Source organism: Gossypium hirsutum, chromosome A05, assembly GCF_007990345.1.
Source record: "Gossypium hirsutum isolate 1008001.06 chromosome A05, Gossypium_hirsutum_v2.1, whole genome shotgun sequence".
Classification (NCBI taxonomy): Eukaryota; Viridiplantae; Streptophyta; class Magnoliopsida; order Malvales; family Malvaceae; genus Gossypium; species Gossypium hirsutum.
In genome coordinates this window covers 63,968,756-63,975,862 of record NC_053428.1, presented here as the reverse complement: position 1 = coordinate 63,975,862, position 7,107 = coordinate 63,968,756, and the positions used below count along the sequence as shown (strand labels likewise).

Below are 7,107 nucleotides of genomic sequence, written 5' to 3'. Positions count from 1 at the left end.
TAGATAGCATAGTAACCGCGTTGAGGTTGAAAACACTGCCTGCTTTTGTCGGCTTTGTTCTCATAACTTGCCACTGATAGTTTTTTAGGGACATCTCCTCTATAAATTCGTAAGCCGCCTCAGGTGTCTAATTATTAGTAGTTCCTCCAGCAGCTACATCAATCATCTGCCGAGTTAAAGGATTCAGGCCATTATGGAACATTTGAACTTGTAGCCAAAGCGGTAACCCATGGTGAGGGCACCTTCTCAAAAGGTCCTTGTATCTCTCCCATGCATCGTAGAATGTTTCTAAATCCATCTGCACAAAAGAAGAGATTTCATTATGTAATTTGGCTGTTTTAGCCGGTGGAAAATATTTTAATAAAATTTTTTAGGTCATTTGTTCCTAAGTAGTGATTGACCCTCGTGGTAACGAGTTTAACCATTGTTTAGCCTTATTCCTTAACGAAAAGGGAAACAACCGAAGGCGAATGGCGTCATCAGAAACACAATTAATTTTAAAGGTATCATAAAATTCTAGAAAATTTGCCAAGTGAGCGATGGGATCCTCGTCCTGCAAACCATCAAACTGAAAAAACTATTGTATCATTTGAATTGTGTTAGGTTTCAGTTCAAAATTATTTGCAGCAATAGCGGGTCTAACTATACTTGACTTAGTTCCTGTTAAATTAGGTTTAGCATAATCATAGATAGTGCGCAGAGCAGGATTTTGATCAACAGCAATTGAAAGACGTAGCAGATTTTCTTGGTTTTCTGCCATCTCCTCGATTGTGGTTTGAATATTGTCCACTTGCTCATTCTCTATGTATCTTAAGCTTCACCTTATTTCTTTTTGGTTTCTGCGAACTGTGCGATCGATCTCACTGTCAAAAAGTAATGGTCCTGATGGGTTTCTTCTATTCATAAACTATAAGAACATGCCAGAAAAAGGGAAAAAGAAGAATTAGTAAAAGTTAGAATAAAATTTAAATTACAGTAAAAGTAAATGGCTAACGTAATAAAAATCGAGTGTTCCTAATATCTTAGTTCCCCGGGAACGCGCCAAAAACTTGATACGTGACATTCGTGACAGGTTTTAAAAATTTATAATGAATCGTTCTTGAAACTAACTATCATAACAATGAAGGCAAGTGTACCTATCGAACAGTAGTATAGCTTTAGCAAGACCGGATTATCGAAACCAAAGGAACTAAAAGTACTAGTATTAACTTTCTTTTTATTATCTAGCCTAAAAAACAAAAGGGGTTTTGTTTATCTAACTAATTAACTAAACTAAGAAATCACAGAAAATAGAATTGGGGAATTACTTTCAGGAAAATGATTGAATTAAGACAATACCTAAGGAAAAATCCACTTAGACTTCACTTGTTATTTGACTGTTAATCAGATGATTTATTCATTTGACTTGATCCATAGAAATCCCTAAGTTATATTTTATCCCTCTCGAGACTAACAACGTCTAAACCTAGGTTGAATAATTGAAATATCTTTCTAATTAACTCCCTAGAGTTGCATTAACTCTATCTATAGATCCCCTTACTAGGTTTCACCCTAATCCGGCAAAATCTTATCACCCTATCTCTAGGTGCGCAATCAACTCTGCTTAATTATGACAAATGTACTCTTAGACAGGGTCTATTTCTCCTCTGAATAAGAGCTTAACTTGAATTAATATCCTGGAATATCAAGACAAGAATTAAGAATAAGTTGAATATTTATCATACAATTCAGATAATAATAACAATATCTATCTTAGGTTTCATTCCCCTTAGGTATTTAGGGGTTTTAGTTCGTAACTAAAAAGGTAAACATCTCAGAAGAATAATGAATACAAAACATAAAGAAAAACCCAAAACTCCTGAGGGAGATTGAGGGGAGATCTTCAGTCTTGATGATGAATCCAGCTTCTGAGATGGATCAATCGGCTTTCCTTGAGTAGTTCCTTGCTTCCTTCCTTGTGTGTCCCCCTTTTTCTCCTCCTCTAGGGTGTATTTATAGGCTTTAGAATGCCTCAGAACCGTCAAAATTGGCCTTTTCCAAATTGGACTAAACTTGGGCTCGGTAGGGACACACCCGTGTGTAATTACTTAAGGCCGTGGTTAAGCCTGTTAAATAGGCACAGGCGTGTGGTCCACCCGTGTGAGTCGTGTTTCGGTTCTTCCAAATTTACACGGCTGTGTGGTCTGCCCATGTGAGGAAGTCCAGGCATATTGATTTCGTGCGTTGGCTCATTTTCTTCGTTTTTGGCTCGTTTCTCGTTCCTTTCACTCTCCTATGCTTATCTAAGTATAAAATATGAAATTAAGGCATTAGGAGCATCGAATTCACCAATTTTAAGGAAAAATCATCCATAAATATGCTAAGCATGGGATAGAAATATGTATAAATTACGGTTTATCAAAAAGTTATTAAGACTTGGCGTTTCAGGTAAGGTTAAGGTGAGACTTCGGCTTTTGGTAAAGTATTCGATAAGTATATGTGAGTAATCATTGAGTGATATCGATTGTAGGTTCATGGTAAAGGGGATAGCAGCATGCTTTATTACTAGGTGTGTACATACACTGCACACACACAAGTGGATCGGCAAATCTCGAAATGCTGAAGAGCTGAAATACCAAAAAGCCGAAAGTTTGGCTATGGTAGTCTTGCGAGTACGCGAACACTCGTAAGGGGGAAACTGATAGGTTTTTTGAGGCCCCATGGGCTATTCCATGAAATTGGGTCGTGTTTTGGCCAATCGGGCTAGAATGGGCTAGGAGGGCCTGATGGGCTGTCAGACCTATAATGGGAAAAATTGGCAACTTGATGTTAAGTGATGAGAAATTATATGAAAGCATGAATGTGAATGTGATTTGGGCCTAATGAGCCATATGAATGTGATTTGGGCCTAATGGGCTATATGAATGAGATTGGATGTGATCTGGGCCTAATGGGCTATATGAATGAGATTGGGCCTAGTGGGTAATATGCATGTATGTAGACTTGTTTGGGCTCTATAAGGGGTTTTGGGCCTAGTATCTGATAACTGATTAATTGACATAAAACATAATTAATTAATTACGACCGTGGATGAGTCATAAGGTTAAGGTATGGTAATGGGTATATGTATGTCTAGGCTTAGATCTAGGGAGAGCTTGGTACTTAAGCGGTCTTAATGACTCACCTCCTCTTCTCTGGAATCCTACCTAGTGCATAGTATCTGTTCACTTTAGCCAACGAGGACTTGTTGATAGGCCAAGGTAAGTAATAAACCTAATAAAGGGAAATTACCGAAATGCCCCTAAGGGCGAAAATGACCAAAATAGCCCTATGTGTTGAATGTAAGATTTATGGATGTTACATGTAGATCCTCTGCATGCATACGATATTCTATTTAGGTTGCATATGGGTTGGGAATTATGGAATGGAGGAAGTATATGAGGATCGCATGGTTGCTTGACAACCGTGGGTCCACCGACGGCTTTTAAGCCCAATATGTGATTGGTAGCTTGCTGCTATGAAGGTAGTTCCGCAACCGAGCTACCATTGATGTGTATCAGATGGGTGGGTCGATATTTATATCCCCATATGATGTGTATCGAGGGACGAAGTTGATGTGTACCAGATGGATTATTGGGGTGGGTTGCACTGCATTGCATTGCATGTATGATTTTTTGGATTGATGAATGCTTATTACTTGTCGAGGGTCGTACACACTGAGTTTTCAAAAACTCACCTCCTATTTTATTTTTCTCAGGTGATGCTCAGTAGAAGGTTCGATGTTTAGGAGGGAGGGGGACTCGGAGATGACCAACTAGCAAAATGACTTGGACTTGTTTTCTTTTTAAACAAAAGCATATAGTTTCTAGTTTATTAAATATTTTCATACTGGAATGTAATAAGACCATCCCTTTTATTATTATTTGGATTGTTATCTTTATGCGTTGTAATTATGAGAAGGTGAACATGGGTTTCCTAAATCATAAATTTTTTTTTCTACGTTTCCACAACTAAATTTTAAAATGACAGGCTTTCATAAATCATATGTTTTAAACAGGCTTTCGCGATTGAAAGAGAGTTTTTATAAGTTAATTAAGGTTTCTCATTTTAAGAAGGGTTTTCAATGAAAACAAGGTTTTCGCTAAAACACTTCAATGTGACGCGCCAGATTCAGCCATAACGTCTGGGTCGGGTTTGGGGTGTTACACAAGTTTTGGCTTGAAAACACTATTTGAGTTTTTAATGAACTGTCCTGCACACCTACTGAGTGCCTGAAATGTGCAGTATCTCTTTTGAAAGATACGACTTCTTATTGGTGGAATACCATAACATCAATTGTACCGAGAGAGAATATTACATGGGAATTCTTCCAGATTGAATTCAGGAAGAAATATGTTAGTCAGTGGTTCATGGATCAGAAAAATAAAGAATTTTTGGAACTCAAGCAGGGAAGCATGACTGTATCTGATACGAACGAGAATTTTTTTGACTGAGTAAGTATGCCAGGAAATAGGTTCTAACCGAGGCTAAAATGTGTAAACATTTTGAAGAGGGCCTAAATGAAGATATCAAGTTGTTGATTGATATTCTCAAGATAATAGAATTTGCGGCATTAGCCGACCAAGCACACAAAGTCGAGGAACTAAGTAGATAAAAGAAACAAGATGAAAGAGAGGCTTAGATTTCTGGGAAAAGAGCTATGAGTAAGTCACAATCATTTGCTTCTAAGAAATTAAAAAAGTATTATGATCATGTGATCACTTCTATGGGATACCCTGGAAGAGAGCGGGGCTCTCAACGATTTAACTCGAGGTCTTCAACTCTATCTGTGACCAGTGTGGGTAGTGTCGGTAATCCCAAATAGAAATGTAAGAATTATAACAAGTTTCATCATGGGGAATGTCAGACTAGAAATGGAGCTTGTTTTGGATACGGTTCACTTGACCATTTTGTCAAGGATTGTCCTGAAAGAATTGAAAAAGAGATCGAACCAGCTCCAAAGCCGAGCAATCCTATTGCAAGAGGTAGACCACCCCATCATCCCGGTAATGTTAGTGGTAGTCGAGGTACTACCAAGGATACGATAGCTAGATTTGAAGCACGAGCACCTGCAATAACATATGCAATTCATGTTAGAGAAGATGCCTCTACGCTAGACGTCATTACTGGTACATTTTCTTTACTTGATATTGATATTACTGCATTGATTGACCCTAGTTCCACACACTCATATATATGTACGAACTTAGTGTTTGTTAAAAATTTACCTGTTGAATTCACTGAATTTGTGGTTAAAGTTTCAAACCCCCTAGGCCAGAGTGTTATGGTGGACAAAGTTTGTAAGAATTGTCCGTTGGTGGTAAAAGATTATTTTTTTGGCTAACTTGATGTTATTGCCCTTTGATGAGTTTGATGTATCTTGGGAATGGATTGGTTAACCCGATATGATGCAGTGGTAAACTATAAGAAGAAATATATTGTATTAAAATGTCAAAATGGTGACTTCATGTTGAATATGATAAACTAGATGGATTACCTAATGTGATTTCAGCAATATCAGCATATAAATATGTCAGAAAGGGGTATGACACTTATCTTGTATATGTGATGGATACTGAGGTATCTGAGTCAAAGATTCAGTCAGTGCCGGTAGTAAATGAACTTCTTGATGTATTCCCAGAAAAATTACTTGGTTTGCCACCAGAAAGAGAAGTGGAATTCTCTATAGACCTTGTTCCGGGAACGACACCAATATCCATAGCACCTTACAGAATGGCTCCTACTGAGTTGAAAGAGTTGAAAGTTCAGTTGCAGGAATTGATAGATAGAGGTTTTGCTCGACTTAGTTACTGCCGGTTTTATTTGTAAAGAAGAAGGATGGATCTTTGAGGCTGTGTATTGATTACAAACAACTCAACAAAGTTACAATAAAGAACAAGTATCCATTGCCTCAGATCGATGACTTGTTTGACCAGTTAAAGTGTGCTACTGCATTTTCAAAGATTGATTTCCGTTCTGGTTACTACCAATTACGGGTAAAGGAATCGGATGTGCCAAAGACAGCTTTTAGAACCAGGTATGGGCACTATGAGTTTCTTGTGATGCCATTCGGCCTGACAAATGCACTTGCAGTATTTATGGACTTGATGAACAAAATTTTCAGCCCGTGCTTAGGCAGGTTTGTGGTGGTATTTATAGACGATATTTTGGTTTACTCTCAAGATGAAAACAAACATGCTGAACATTTGAGAACAGTGTTGCAAACTCTACGAGAGAAATAACTATACGCCAAATTCAGTAAATGTGAATTTTGGCTGAGAGAAGTTAGCTTCCTTGGGCATGTAGTATCTCCTGAAGGTATCTGTGTAGACCCGAATAAGATTTCAGCCATTGTAAATTGGAAACCACAGAAGAATGTCTTTGAAGTTCAAACTTTTCTGGGACTAACTGGTTATTATCGGAGATTTGTAAAAAGTTTTTCGATGATAGCTTCTCCGATGACTTGTTTGCTACAAAAAGATGTAAAATTTGAGTGGACTGATAAATGTCAGCAAAGCTTTGGCAGATTAAAGACTTTATTGACAGAAGCACCTGTGTCAGTCTAGCCTGAATCTGGTAAGGAATTTACAGTTTATAATAACGCATCATTAAATGGTTTAGGATATGTTTTGATGCAAGATGGTAAGGTAGTAGCCTATGTTTCACGACAGCTAAAGCCACATGAAAGGAATTACCCGATACATGATCTTGAATTGGCAGCCATAGTATTTGCATTAAAAATCTAGTGACATTACTTGTTTGGTGAAAAATGCCACATATTCACTGATCATAAAAGCTTGAAATATTTGATGTCACAGAAAGATTTGAATTTGAGATAGCCCCGATGGCTTGAATTGCTAAAAGATTATGATTTTTATAGAAAATTTCTAAAGCTCAGAGAAATGATAGCAAGTTGCAAGCAAGATGGGTACAGAGTCAATCGACTTCTGATTTTGAATTTCATATTGGGACTGATGGTTGTTTGTTATTCAGAGGCAGAGTATGTGTACTGAAAGATTCTGAATTAGTACAGAAGATTTTGAATGAAGCTCATAATGTTAACATGTCTATTTATCTTGGTAGTAATAA

The 7,107-nt window shown here is 37.5% G+C and overlaps 1 non-coding gene across 1 annotated transcript; it reads left to right on the top strand.

Annotated features, from left to right (window-relative positions):
• Nucleotides 1-224: 224 nt before the first annotated feature.
• On the top strand, nt 225-330 carry LOC121229770 (small nucleolar RNA R71). Its single transcript, XR_005927726.1, has one exon. It is a non-coding gene; the product is annotated as a small nucleolar RNA R71 (small nucleolar RNA).
• Nucleotides 331-7,107: the final 6,777 nt, after the last annotated feature.